Consider the following 15,329-nt stretch of genomic DNA (forward strand, 5'->3'; position numbering starts at 1 on the left):
GTGAGCTATCCCTTTAATGTAACTAATATTATATTCCAATAACTCATATTTCTGTGGTGTAGAGACTTATTTGTTGTCATTCATGTGTTTTTAATTGCCCACTTTCTTTTAATAATGCAATCTAAGCACCACCACAATAATAATGCTTCAAAACAATAAGTAAAAAACAGGTGCCAGCTAAATCTGGACACAATTTGATGGAAAAGAATGGAAACGAATGCAAGTGGCTTAATTCAGAGAGTGACGTTGATTACTGCCACCTCCCCCAGTGCCCTTTGACCTTAGCTGTTTTGGAGAAAAGATGTGTAGGAGACTGAGTAAAATGCAGAAATAAAGAAAGAGGAGAGAAGGATGGAGGGGTTTTGAGATAAATGATGGGTGTGTTGGCTGGACAGAGTGTGAGCTCAGATTTCAGCTCAAAACTGTTGCCAACAGCAGCAGTGAAAAAGAGACAGATCTGTCCCTGTTAAGATTCGGCATATCAACCATATCTTTTAAAAATCCAATGAACTAATAACAAAATTTTTGTTAGAAAATGGAGACAACCACAATAACACTGTATTACTAGAATTTACTACTTTTCCTCCCACGACTTCTACCAATAATAATAATATGAAAAGAAAATAGACTGAAAAAAAACCTTTTGTGGAAATTCCTTTCTATTATATTTCTTTCACTTTCACAAACTTCTCAATTGATGCTAAATGCAATATTAAACCCCTTTCCTTTACTATTAATTAAAATTGTTATTTCCTTTACTGTATCATGCATCTTCATTTACTGAAGCTTTTAGTTTTACTTTTGCTTGTCTAGGAAACATCATGAAGGGTAATGAGAGACACCAAAAATCCAGTATGAGCAGTTTGCTTTGACCCTTTAATCTGATTGCATAAGTACGCAACCACTTAGAGGACAGGGAGATAATTTATTTACAAAAATAGTTTTGTGTTCCCTCTCAGTAGGTTTTGCATTCCCTGTTAATAATCTTTGCGTTCCCTTGCAATTATTTTGGTTCCCCTCACAATAGCTTTTTACAAAAATTAACTATGATCTTACTACATTAACAACAGTTCAACTGAGGTATTTGTAGTAAAACAATAGTAACCACAATTGTCCCTTTGGTTTTACTAAAGTAATTATTCAACCATGGTAGGCTATTTGTAGTAAAACCACAATAACCACAAATGTTATGGTTTGCCATAGTTTTAATACAGTAACCATATTTTATCCATGATATTTGTTGTACACCATGGTTAAACACTGTGTTAATGTTAATTATAATCATTCTGCCAGAAAACATGGTACTATAGTTTTACTATAGCAACATCATGGTAAATTCGTGGTACATGTAAATAAACGTGTTTTTAAAAACATGGTTGCTACCAAAAAAATGGCTACTACTGTTATGGTTACTGCAGTATTTCTATAGTAAAATCATGGTTATTTTATTATTATTCTTTTATGTTTTTCAAGGGAGTGCAATACTTTTTGTGTGAGAACCCAAATCTATTGGAATGTAATGCAAAACTATTTATGGAAAGAAATTCCCTTCCTGTCCTCCAAGGGACATACATAAATGCAATTCAAAGAGTGGTGATATTTAGTATAACAACACTTGGGCACTTCATTATTTGTATAACTCCCCTTTTTTGTGTTTGTGATTTCATTCAGACAGACAAATATAAATATTCAGAGTGGCTGTGATTACTCACAGATATTCAGTACAACAGCACAATAGGTTAATACAGTATTTCTAAATTATAAACTGGTCTTTTTAATTATACCCAGATCTTCCAACATGGTCAGTGTTGTAGTGGTCTCTGTACTTCGATGTGTTCTCAATCATTGATAGGGGCTGAAATTACTTGCCAATTTTTCATGAGGGTGACTAACATCTTTTAGAAATGGAAAAATTATATTGTGCTCTCTCTATCTGTCAGAGTTTCCTCAGAGAGGAGACGGTATTTGTGAATATTTCATGAAAATGACATGAAGACTATATTTCCCAGATACAAGGGATTTTAAACAAGGGTTGTTGCTTTTGAACAGATTCCAGAGGCTTCTAAGCCTTCAGGGAACCTTGAACTGAGACAACATAGATCAATCAGAGACAAGAGTCTAGATGCTTGATGACATCCAATAATTTTTCCAATCTTTCCTGCCTAGCAAAGCAGAAACATGATAATGGAAAGAAATGGTTTATGGCAGTCTTTGTATTACTACTTTGACAAGAATCCATTCTTCAAATCAAATAAAGACTTCTTATTTTCTTCATACTTTTTATTATATATATTGGTTGGAGTAGGAGGAAAAAGCTGTAGTAATATAATGGTATTACAAGATTATATTGTAGTTAGCAAGAAAATTAGTCAGATTTCAGTTGATTGTAACATCAAACAAAGTGTTTGTATAAAAGTTGTAGTGTGTAATTTCTGCAACACTAGCGGCACCAAACATGATTGCGAAAATAATTATGTTTTCAAAGAGGTTTCGCAAACAAATAGTCCCGCCCCAAAATTGAGGCATTGGTTGAGCCACTGTTGTTGTGTCGGGCTTGTCAGGATGCTCAAAAAAAAAAGTCTTTCCACAATAAGTTTTATGTTTAATTATTGCATGGACAGATCTGTCTTTCTCAGTGCTGCTGTTGGCAACAGTTTTGAGCTGTTTAGTCAGCTGAAAATGGAGTTTGTGTAAGGCAAGTGGTGTTAACCAGATAAGCAGTGATTTTGGCATTACAGCACTGAAACTGTTAAAAACAGGCAGTAATTGTCTGCACGTCAACAACTCATAGGAGATGGAATTTGTTTTTCAAAGATAATATGCTAGGTGCTTTTTTGTGATAAGGTGCTGGTACCAAAACAAGTGTCAATGTTGTAACAGTTAATTGACATGATAATTTAGATAATAAAACACCTTTTTATTCTCTTCTTGAAAGAACTCCACTGAATAACGCCTTGTTTGAGAATGCCTGAGTACTCCACACCCCGACTGATCTCTCACCCACACAAGATTTTGTAACCGCACACATGAGTAATTTCTGGAGGCAGGAATGAACGTGTCTTTCTTCAAAGGATAACTGAACACAGATCAAACCCCAGCAGTAATGTTTGTGTTGTCTTTATTGTCAAACTGGAAAAACATCATTTATGGGATATGTTCTAACTGTCTGTCTAGCAGATGAACACAATGTTTTTGACTACAACTTTACTGGCAAGAACTGTGTACATCTTAAGTTATTAAAGCAACAAGCCACAAGAGGTCATGCATTACAGTGATTTTACTATGGATAGGGCGCATTATTAGGCACAATGCAAAGTAGAGTAACTAAACCAGCGGTCACCAATTAGTGAACCATGGTCCGGGTCCGGAACCAGGCTTGGTTCCATCATGACATCTGTTGCCCCATCTCACCGTTTCAAATGTAGGGTGTAGATAGATCTGATCTTCCAACACTGTATCCTCCAATATTTTTCTATATTACAGAACACACTTTGTTTACACCCTTTCACGCTCTGCGCACATTGCTAGCCATGTGGGGCCAGGGTTGCAGATGCGGTTATTTTAATGACAGTAGACTGTAGCAGAGAACTACAGTGAGCAGCAATATAAATGCATAGTACTGGCGTCTTTCATAAAAAACACACTGCAGAAAATGAGAATAATGCGAAGTGAATTCAACTTAATGTGTCTGAAATGAATCCAACCGCTCAGTTAAACCATGTTTGTGACAGGACAACGTGCTTCCAGAGCACCTTTAAATTAACGTTTCCCGTCTAAAATTAGCTTTATTAATAAGCATGTTTCAAGCCTTTCATAAATGTATTGTCACGATGCAGGAGGAGGCAGACAATGGGTTGGATCCAAATGCAGTGTACTTTATTGTAAATCAAAGTGAGACAAAACAAACAGGAACAAAGGAAATGACCACGATGGGTAAAACGACACTAAAACCTGGAAACACGGAAAACATGAAAGGTAGAACAGGCAGGATAAACATCAGGGGGAGCACGGAGACAGGCATCCACAAACATCAAAGACCGACAGGGGAATGGTGAAACAAACCGGGTTAAATACACAAACACAATGACGACTAAACGAGACACAGGTGAGACCAATGAAGAGTGCAGGCAGTGAGAGAGGCCAGGAATTGTGGGAACTGTAGTTTTATACACAGACAGTGAAACACGGGGCGGACAACAAGGAAAACGTGACATGGAATTTGACGTGCTGAGTGAAACAGAAAACACGGACCGGACCGGAGTCTCGGGGTGCAGAGCTGTAGGAGGCTCGGGAGGCGGAGCCGTAGGAGGCTTGGGAGGCGGACCTCTAGAAGGTTCTGGAGTCTCTGGGAGCAGAGCCATAGAAGGCTCTGGAGACGGAGCCATAGGAGGCTCGGGAGTAGAGCCATAGGAGGCGGAGCCGAGGAAGGCCTAGGAGGCGGAGCCGAGGGAGGCTCTGGAGTCTCTTGGGGCAGAGCTGTAGGAGGCTCGGGAGGCGGAGCTCTAGAAGGTTCTGGAGTCTCTGGGAGCAGAGCCATAGGAGGCTCTGGAGGTGGAGCCGTAGGAGGCTCGGGGAGAAGAGCCCTAGGAGGCTCGGGAGGCGGAGCCGTGGAAGGCTCAGGAGGCTCTGGAAGCAGAGCCGTAGGAGGCTCGAGGGGCGGAGCCCTGGAAGACTTGAGAGACTTGAGGGGTGGAGCCCGGGGAGGCTCGAGAGACTTGAGGGGCGGAGCCCTAGAAGGCTCGAGAGGCTTGAGAGGCGGAGCCCTGGAAGGCTCGAGAGGCTTGAGGGGCGGAGCCTTGGGAGGCTCGAGAGACTTGAGAGGCGGAGCCCTGGGAGGTTCGGGAGGAGGAGCCCTGGAAGATTCGAGAGACTGGAGAGGCGGAGCCCTGGGAGGCTCGGGAAGCTCGAGAGGCGGAGCCCTGGGAGGCTCGAGAGACTTGGGAGGTGGAGCCCTGGGAGGCTCGGGGGAAGGAGCCCTGGAAGACTCGAGAGACTGAGCTCTGGAAAGCTCGGGAGGCGGAGCTCTGGAAAGCTCGGAGGGCGGAGCTCTGGAAAGCTCGGAGGGCGGAGCTCTGGAAAGCCCGGAGGGCGGAGCTCTGGAAAGCCCGGAGGGCGGAGCTCTGGAAAGCTCGGAAGGCGGAGCTCTGGAAAGCTCGGAAGGCTCGGAAGGCGGAGCTCTGGAAAGCTCGGAAGGCGGAGCTCTGGAAAGCTCGGAAGGCGGAGCTCTGGAAAGCTCGGGAAGCTCGGAAGGCGGAGCTCTGGAAAGCTTGGAAGGCGGAGCTCTGGAAAGCTCGGGAGGCGGAGCTCTAGGAAGCCTGGGAGGCGGAGCTCTAGGAAGCTCGGGAGGCGGAGCTTTGGAAAGCTCGGGAAGCTCGGAAGGCGGAGCTCTGGAAAGCTCGGGAGGCTCGGAAGGCGGAGCTCTGGAAAGCTCGGACGGCTCGGAAGGCGGAGCTCTGGAAAGCTCGGAAGGCGGAGCTCTGGAAAGCTCGGAAGGCGGAGCTCTGGAAAGCTCGGGTACTGGCACTGGCTCTTGGACAGACACGGCTACTGCCGCTGGCTCTTGGACGGTCACGGCTACTGGCGCTGGCTCTTGGACGGTCACGGCTACTGGCGCTGGCTCTTGGACGGTCACGGCTACTGGCGCTGGCTCTTGGACGGTCACGGCTACTGGCGCTGGCTCAGGGACGGACAAGACCACAGGCGCTGGCTCAGGAACGGTCGAGGCTACAGGCGCTGGCTCAGGAACGGTCGAGGCTACAGGCGCTGGCTCAGGAACGGTCGAGGCTACAGGCGCTGGCTCAGGAACGGTCGAGGCTACAGGCGCTGGCTCAGGAACGGTCGAGGCTACAGGCGCTGGCTCAGGGACGGTCGAGGCTACAGGCGCTGGCTCAGGGACGGTCGAGGCTACAGGCGCTGGCTCAGGGACGGTCGAGGCTACAGGCGCTGGCTCAGGGACGGTCGAGGCTACAGGCGCTGGCTCGCTGACGTCGGAGGCTACAGGCGCTGGCTCGCTGACGTCGGAGGCTACAGGCGCTGGCTCGCTGACGTCGGAGGCTACAGGCTCTGGCTCGCTGGCCGGGGCAGGCGTGGGCTCTGGCTCGCTGGCCGGGGCAGGCGTGGGCTCTGGCTCGCTGGCCGGGGCAGGCGTGGGCTCTGGCTCGCTGGCCGGGGCAGGCGTGGGCTCTGGCTCGCTGGCCGGGGCAGGCGTGGGCTCTGGCTCGCTGGCCGGGGCAGGCGTGGGCTCTGGCTCGCTGGCCGGGGCAGGCGTGGGCTCTGGCTCGCTGGCCGTGGCTGACGAGGGCTCTGGCTCGCAGACTGGGGCAGGCGAGGGCTCTGGCTCGCTGGCCGTGGCAGGCGTGGGCTCTGGCTCGCTGGCCGTGGCAGGCGTGGGCTCTGGCTCGCTGGCCGTGGCAGGCGTGGGCTCTGGCTCGCTGGCCGTGGCAGGCGTGGGCTCAGGCTCGAAAACCGGGATCTTGAGGGGTGGTTCGTCGGGCGCGAGTTTCTTTAGGACGAGACTCACGTACTCCCTCCACGTGTGGTCTCCGGGTTCTGGCGCTTCCCACCACTGGGCTGATGGTAACCCGATCCAGTAGATGGTCTTCAGGGAAGCGTCGTCGAACCCGGAGTAGATGGCGACCATGGAGAAGAGACGTGAGTACTCGCAAACGGTCAGATCAGCCTGGGCCAGTTCGGTGAAAACCGCTGCTGGATCCATTATTGGGTCGGTCTTTCTGTCACGATGCAGGAGGAGGCAGACAATGGGTTGGATCCAAATGCAGTGTACTTTATTGTAAATCAAAGTGAGACAAAACAAACAGGAACAAAGGAAATGACCACGATGGGTAAAACCACACTAAAACCTGGAAACACGGAAAACATGAAAGGTAGAACAGGCAGGATAAACATCAGGGGGAGCACGGAGACAGGCATCCACAAACATCAAAGACCAACAGGGGAATGGTGAAACAAACCGGATTAAATACACAAACACAATGACGACTAAACGAGACACAGGTGAGACCAATGAAGAGTGCAGGCAGTGAGAGAGGCCAGGAATTGTGGGAATTGTAGTTTTATACACAGACAGTGAAACACGGGGCGGACAACAAGGAAAACGTGACATGGAATTTGACGTGCTGAGTGAAACAGAAAACACGGACCGGACCACAAGGAATGTGACATGGAATGTGACATGGAATGTGATAGGTGAAACGGAGAACATAGGCCAGACAACACAGGAACGTGACATGTATAAACGTATTTTTGTGAAAATGTATTAAATATGTCATCAATATAGCAATAAAAACAACAAAAAATGTGACATTCCATGTACCATTGTGGAGTTGCATGAGAACGTTCCATTATTTAACAGTTTGCCTTATGGGGGGTGGGGTAACTTTCCTTAGTCACAAGGCCTCATGCCCCTTGAGTATCTAAGAATATTCAAACACAAATACTGGACCACTGTCATTCAGCTTTAAAACAAACAGTTGATTTTTTCTTTAAATATTCATATCAAAGCACACACGATTGATGAACTCATTGAAATATTTTAATATTTTCATAAAAGATCCCCCAAACCCCATTATTTTGGCTTTGTCTCTGGGGCCAAATGTCCTCATCCCTGCCCAGTTTTGAAGAAAATATTTTAACTTTTTATTTCTTCTTTTACAAATTACTGCTGCTGCCATCATGGGAATTTATATTAACTATTGAAGCAATGTTTAAATAGAGCGAATGTTTGTGTAAATAATTTGTAAAGCCGGTCTGACTTAAATTTTCAGATTCATGAAAGTATTTTCAAAACGTTAGTCAGTACGAACAAAATTTACACCTGCTCCGACCATGTGTAAATCGTGCGTAAGACATCTGAACATGTTGTGTTCTTTCAAACAAACTGCCATGACAACATTTTGATACTAAAATAAGTAATGCAAAAAATTAGTAATAATTAAATGAGTGAAATTAAAAAAGAAAAAGAAAAAAGCTTTTATTTAGAAACGTTTCTTTGCTGCTTGCATTTATTTTTTCAAAGTAAGGGTTTTTCCCAACTCTGCATATTTCCAGCAGAAGTTCTTGCCATGGGTTTGCATTTGATTTTGAAAATTATTTTTTTTTAACCGAGACGTGGAAGTATGCGTCCTTTGGGTCTATCGCTGTGAACCAATATTGATGCCGGTTCAGCACTCGCAGGTCCAAGATTGGCCACAACACACCGCCTTTCTTTGGCACTATGAATTAGGGGCTGTAAAACCTTAAACCCTAAATGGCCGTAAACACCGGGTATGTGACCCAGGGAATTAGGAAACCGCTCTTTCTTTGAAAATGTGGATGCCGCAGCCCCTCGGGCATGCGGCAAAATCAAATTCAAAGTGAACAAAAGATTCTCCTCCCAGCCCTCCACCGGGGGATGGAGTGGTCTGTCCACCACCTCCAAACTTACAGCGGGTCTCCACGTCCCTGGGTCGCCCATCTCAGGGGCGCTTCTAAGCCTTCCTAGGGTTTTTGGCACCGGATTGTGGGACGATGGGCTTCCAGCAGGGGTCTCTACATTATGGCCGGGCCATTGGTGACGCCCTTGGCGACTAGCAGAAGGGGTGCAGGAAATTGAGCTATGCCGGGGCAGGATGTGTGGATAGCTTCCTTCTGCTACTTGGCCGCCAAGAACTGCTGGGCAAAGGGGGTACATGGCAGCGTTTTGCGGGCACAGGTGCACCGTAACCACCTTGTCCACCTGGGGAATCGCTGTGTACCCCCTGGCCATACCACAATCGAGTGTAGTGAGAGCGAAGAAGCTCAGAGGTCGGGTCCGGGCAGTAAAAGGTGCAACGACTTCGTGAGCTCCTCGTGCACCTCCGGGAAGAATGGAACCGGGGCGGGGTGCGGCTGTGAGTGGCGCTCTGAGCCAAGGAACCAATCATCAACTACGATGGCTCAGGGCAGGTCTCAGTCTCAGCGTGGCTGTAGCCCAAACAGGTGAGACAGCATTCGTGGCCGTCAGAGGCGGAGAGGTAAAGACCGCAACCAGGAACTATATACAGATGGAAAGGCATCTTTAAAAAGACACTCTCTGTCAGTGCCCACTCTTTTAGAAGAAAATAATCTTTCAGAATATAATCTCTTTTAGCTGTCATAGTGCCCAGAGGCGTTCTCTGCAATTTATCCGTGCACAAGGGGGGAAACCGTTGAAATGCAGCATATATCCAACAGCATACACAGTCAAGTTGAATGGAATGAAAGTGGAATCCAATGAATGAACACCGCTCGGCTCCGAAGAAAAAATCTGAATGAGTGGTTGCAAGCCAGCTCCATTTATAACCGTATGTCTGGGGGAGTGGCATGCAAATTCAACTCACCAATTCCCATTGGCCTTTTCTCAAAGATCAGAGGTATTTGGGGCTCCCAAGAGCAACCCCTAGTGTCACTACATCGACACAACGTTGAGTGAGTGACAGACGGTGAACCATAAATGAACACATAATAGGCAGGTGCATAAACAGGAAAAAAATACAAATAAAGAAAGAAAAAGCCAGCACACTGTCGTATAGCTTTTAAATCTGTAATATCTTACAGCGTTTTACTTATAACCTTCTTCATGCATTCTATCAATTTCTTTGAAAATGTTTCCTATTGCAAGGACAGCACATCACGGTTCAGTCTTCTATTTCCTCGAGAAGTTCCTCCGATGATGCTGGCGATGTGCTGAACCAGAAGTCCTCCTGTCGGCATGAACTGAACATTTTTACAATAAAACTTCATGTCAAACATTTTTTATTGACCTATTGGCCTATTTAATTCACAAAAGAACCTCTGTTGAAAGTAAAGATGACTGGAAGTTCCTCACTTTCTTTTTAGATGCGAGTGTTTGCTAAATCAGTATTTTACGATGTGAATGCTCTCTATTAAAAAAAAAAAAAACGTTTATTACTGTTCGCACATATGTTAAAATCTTCCTTTTCACATTTACTAGTGAGTCTGAAGCCTTCCTAATATGGCGTTTCATGGGTGTGGATTATGATAATTGTGAATGAATGTCCACTTGTGATCTTTTTACGAATGTTAGAAATTCACAAAAATACACACGCTATCAAATCTGTGGCCAGATTCACGAAATGTTCTTAAGAAGAAATTTCTTATTAACTACCATTTCCTTCTTAATTTGTAACTTAAGTAAAAAGTTATGAAAATGTTCGTGAATCCGGCCCCTGGTGAGAATGAAGCATTCTTGACCCGATTGTACATTTTCGGGAAGCTCCATTTTACGCAGAAATTACTCCCAATTCTTTTGTCTATTTAGGAAATATTCATGAATGAGGCCCAGTGTATGCGTGCCGCTGTTTTCTCCTTTCCTTTACCCCGGTCGTAGAAATGCACAAGCTGTTGTCACTTTCCATTGCTCTTTTTTTGCAGATAGTCTGTGTAAATGCCATTAAAGGTATGCTAAAAGGGTATAGAATCCTTCTAGTAGAAGGCTATTTTCCATGATTGGTGTAATAATATAAAGTTAGTTATAATGTACAGATTTCATAGCACAGTAATACACTTATTAATTTGTTTAGTGTGTAACCAGCTCTCGATTATTACTTCTACTGTCATATAAATGATTAAGGAAATTGATTATTATTGTAATTGTTTCATTGCATATTTTTGCACATTATTTTCACATATCATTTTTTTAGTTTATTTCAACCCTATCATTACTGAATCCTCATTTTGTGTTTTCAGTTGACAGTTTTATTTTGTTCACTTTATAGACCTACTGTTGTAGTATTAGAGCTTACTTGCATTGTCCACTGAGGCTGTAGAAATTGTATCAGCCATACCACGAATATCATTTATATGCAGTATATGGTATATGTATTACAATACAAACATTCAAGTGTGTTGAATAAAACACTTGATAAACATATTAAAAATATGTGAATAAAAGTGTTGTTTATCTTCCTCAAAGCAAGTAATATCTCATTTATAAATGTTGAAACTATTAACATAATATCAAAGTAAAAATTGCACATCATAACACTGGCTCTGCAGATGAACGTCCCAGAGGGATCACATGCAATGTCCAGGTAACCTCAAAACATGAGATTCAGCCGCGCAATGAGCAGGGACGAAACACAACTCATGCAAAAATGTTTCTCCGATAGTTACTTGCAATTTTAGTTTTCAACCACAGATGTTGCTGGAGAGCCCAAACGTAGTTTTATTGACTCTTAAATCAAATCAAATCAAATCATGTAGAGCACAAATGAAATATGGAGACATTTCAACAGCATCAAACCTCATTGGTTCTTGTGTGTCTCGTGGCCAATCGTCATGACTTCCTGACACAAGATTTTTCCCTTTTGATTTGGGCTCTGTTCAATGATCAGTTTGATCAATGATTTTGAGTGAATAACGACTTCGGTCTGTTAATCATACAAACTGACATTTTCCCTTCAGAAGACTTGGAATATGACACAAAAGTCACATGGACTTCTTTTAGGACACTTTTGAGTGAATTTTTAAGCTTTTAGAAATGACTCTCCACTGCTATTTTATGGAAATCAGCAATAAAGATATTCTTTAAAATATCTCCTTTTGTAAATAATGACAGAATTTTCATGTTTGGGTGAACTATTCCTTTAATATACAATGCACATTAAAGGAAGTTCTAAATAGTCATTCTACAATGGCTTGGAATGTGGCTTATCTTTTTTTTTATAAATATATTTTTGCATTGAGAAGGAAACGGGTGTTTACAAGACATCCTGCTCTGGCAGTTGCATTCTGCTGAGAGTGAAACTTCTTGGACTTAAACCAGAAATCCCAGTTATTAACAAACAGTAAAATAACTGACTCTCTGTTGGTATGATAAACTTATCCATGCAGGGTGAAGCCATGCAAACGGCAACTGTTCCTCCCACATGCAGAGACCATGTGTGTGTGAGAGAGAGTATATAAAACAAGGAAACAGGAAGTTTAGTTTTAACAGATAGGATACAATTTGCCCTAAGCTCCAGTGCTTATGTGTGCGTGTTTATGGATGTATCATATTAGCCATTTCCACATTAGTCATGTATTTGCACCATGCACACACCCACACACTCTGAAAACATGTCTGTGCAGATATTCTGCGAAACTCTTACCTCTGACAGTAAATCTATGTTTCCCTGCCTTTTCTGAGCTTAAGGATTTAAATGAACTGCTTTAAAGTCATGTGCTCCCACACATCTTGCTATCTGAACTTGCCTTGCATGCCACAACAGGATCTCGTGTTCTCATAGTTATTACGTTTAGACATCAATATTATCTTCGCCCTAGTCTCTTGTTTCTATGAAATCTGGGAGACAGGATGAGACATGCTTATTTAACTTTTTGTGTAAAAATATCAACATCACAGGCTGAGTGCACAACTTCTACCATTTTTATTATTATTGTGATACAGTTAAAAGATGTTGCCAATTGTTTAATGCCATCTTTGTGAATGTCAAGTTTGTACATTAAAGAACAATAAACTGGGGTAAGGAGATCAAAAAGGGGCATGCATTGTGTGGTTAGATGAGACCATAATTAGCTCAATTATGCTAAGTATATGGGTGGATGATGCAAAACATATCTATTATTCTTTTTAGATACAATTTACATGAATGTATATGAGAAAGTTCATTTGCCATTTTCACCTTTTTTTAATTTATTTTTTATAAGGATTTCGAGATAATAAAAATATAGAAATATTTCAAATATATAGTTTAAAACACGAGTATCATATTCACAGAAATGTAATCTTTGTATCCATGTTGGTTTCATAATTAAAAAATTAAATACAAAAATGGTAGCACTTTCTTAAAAAAAATAACTTGAAAAATGTTGTGGTGAACCATCAAGTATAACTGAAATACTTTTCTTGCATCCTGAAAACATGTGAGTATAAAGTTTTTAACTTTTTAAGATAAAACATGTTTTTTTTATATATCCTGTAATTTTGCATGTCATAATTATTCTTAGGGTTACTCCAATTAATTCAAAATGTCAAAATATCTTCTTCTAGGGGTCTAAAGGTGACCTTTCTGTTTTGATTTGGAGTTTTTGACAATCAAATGGCTACCAGCATGCCAAAGCAAAAACAAAAGTTTCATTGCATATATTTTTTTCACTTGTCATTTATTTTACTTTAAGCCCCATAAAAAAATATAAAAATGACTTTGAACTCAGAAATTTAAAAGCATGTTCATCATAACAGAGATATATTGAAGAACTTGTTTTGATTTGCATTTTTCATATATTATTGAATAATTAAGTAGATTCAGAAGTGTTTCGTCTTTTGCCATTTTTAAACACCATTGTTGACTTCACTACAATTACAAATATTCCATTTAGTCTCTCAATTAATAACGTAATAAAAAGCAGCATGCATATTAATTATAAAATGCTATTTAAAATAGTTTTAGATGGCGTATAGCATGTCACACCACAGGACATGTCAAGAAAAGTATTTCATGTCAGCTACTTGAATCCCAATATCATTCACTACTGTTCTTGTGGTCACTGTGATTAAATTTGTTTCAAGCAATGGCATGCAATATCATTTCATTAGTTTGAATCTGTTGAGGTTTTACTGATGAGCTCAGCTAGTTAGATGCTATGGTGCATGTTCCCTGCAAAGAACATTTCCTGTGCATGCTAAAAACACTCATACTGTATTATCATATTGTCAGATGCATGTTAGTTCCACATAGCTCTCATTCTCATTGATCAGCAAAATCAACACAAGTCACTGATAGTTTTCATGTGTTATGTCAGTTTAATAACACAACACCATCAACAATTAAAATCTTCTAAACCCACAAGAAATGTAAAATTAATGGTGACTTACCATGTTTCATGGTTTCTCTGTGTGTTTTTGCAGTGTATGTATTAAGTGCCCAGAGTCTTCTCCCATAGAAATACAGAACCAGAGGTATGTGCATTAAATCTTTAGTCTCTCCTCTCTCTATCTCTCTGTCTTCTGTATTGTGGGTTGAGTCTCTACAGACAGCCATGATGTGGGTGTTTTGTAAGATACCCACAAGTGCACAAACCCTCCTCCTCCTTTCCCACTCTTTCATTTTATCCCTCCCTTTTTTGTCCTGCTTCTCAAGTTTTTGTTCACTGGAACTAAAGCATGCTAATTTTGCTTTGATTTCTACACTAAATCTTTTATAATTCTGAAGAATTATGGTGTTATTATATAGCTTTGATAACTTTACTAGTATTCTAAAATTTACAAAATAGTAAAAATATGTAGTAAATGAGTCCAAACATTTGGTCAGCCAGATGGTGATTGAACATAAAACAATAGACAGTGTTAACATGAACCTCGGGAATCTTGACATAACCACTCATCAGATGGAATCACATTTGTCCCACATGACAGCAGTAACAGTTAAGAGGGAACTGATACCTCAGACTTCCCAGGGGCAGGCTTTTAATGGGGCCATTCTAGCCCTTGAGTCTACTGCCATCTATTACAGATTTGACCTCAAGAAAGACAAATGGAATAGAGGATGCTCTTTCTATATCTATGTCCTTGTGCAAGGATGTTTACGTTATTATTGTTTACCTTACAAGCCTTGTTTCTCTTGTTAAATATACCATGGATTACATAATAATACATACAAATCTAAAGTTCCCTATCTGTCACTCACTCAAAGTTGCGTCGATGAGTTGACACTAGGGGTCACACTTGGGAGCCCAGACATCTCTGATCTTTTGAGAAAAGGCCAATGGGAATTGGCGTGTGGGATTTGCATGCCCCCAGACATACGGGTATAAAAGGAGTTTTGCAGCAAACACACATTAAGATTTCTTCTTCGGAGCCGAGCAGACACATTTTCTGAGCTGAAATCTTCCTGCCTTTCCATTCATCTCTCCTTTTCCGAAAGCTGCTGGTTCTACGGTGCATTGCTGCGGTTCTCCCCCTAACACACTACGGTTGTGACGAACAAAACCTCTGATCGCTTCAGCAGTGCAGCAGAGCCCTTCCTTATATATATATATATATATATATATATATATATTTCCTATATACACGTGTATATATATACACTGTAACTGATTTTTGTAATTTGAACAGTATTTTACTGTAATACGTACAGCAAGATACTGTAAAATGTGTATACAGTACATTACTGTAAATAGCAAAGGATTATGGGAAAATATATGGTCATTACTGTAATTCTACAGTAATTCTGTACTGTAAATCCATTTACAGTAGTGAACCTGCCCACAAAAAACTGACCAATGGCAAGAGAGATTTCTTTTCAAATATTTATTTCCATGCTGTTTGGTGAAAGTGAGATAAAGGACAA

General features: G+C 42.0%; 1 protein-coding gene across 1 annotated transcript in view; it reads right to left on the bottom strand.

Annotated features, from left to right (window-relative positions):
* The window catches only part of lzts1 (leucine zipper, putative tumor suppressor 1), a 35,822-nt gene extending 21,823 nt beyond the window's left edge, over positions 1 to 13,999 (bottom strand). The window contains exon 1 of the mRNA XM_052094869.1: positions 13,856 to 13,999. The gene's annotated coding sequence lies outside the window, so the exon portion shown is untranslated. The remainder of the gene's footprint in view (positions 1 to 13,855) is intronic.
* Positions 14,000 to 15,329: the final 1,330 nt, after the last annotated feature.

Source organism: Xyrauchen texanus, chromosome 27 (genome assembly GCF_025860055.1).
Source record: "Xyrauchen texanus isolate HMW12.3.18 chromosome 27, RBS_HiC_50CHRs, whole genome shotgun sequence".
Taxonomy (NCBI): Eukaryota; Metazoa; Chordata; class Actinopteri; order Cypriniformes; family Catostomidae; genus Xyrauchen; species Xyrauchen texanus.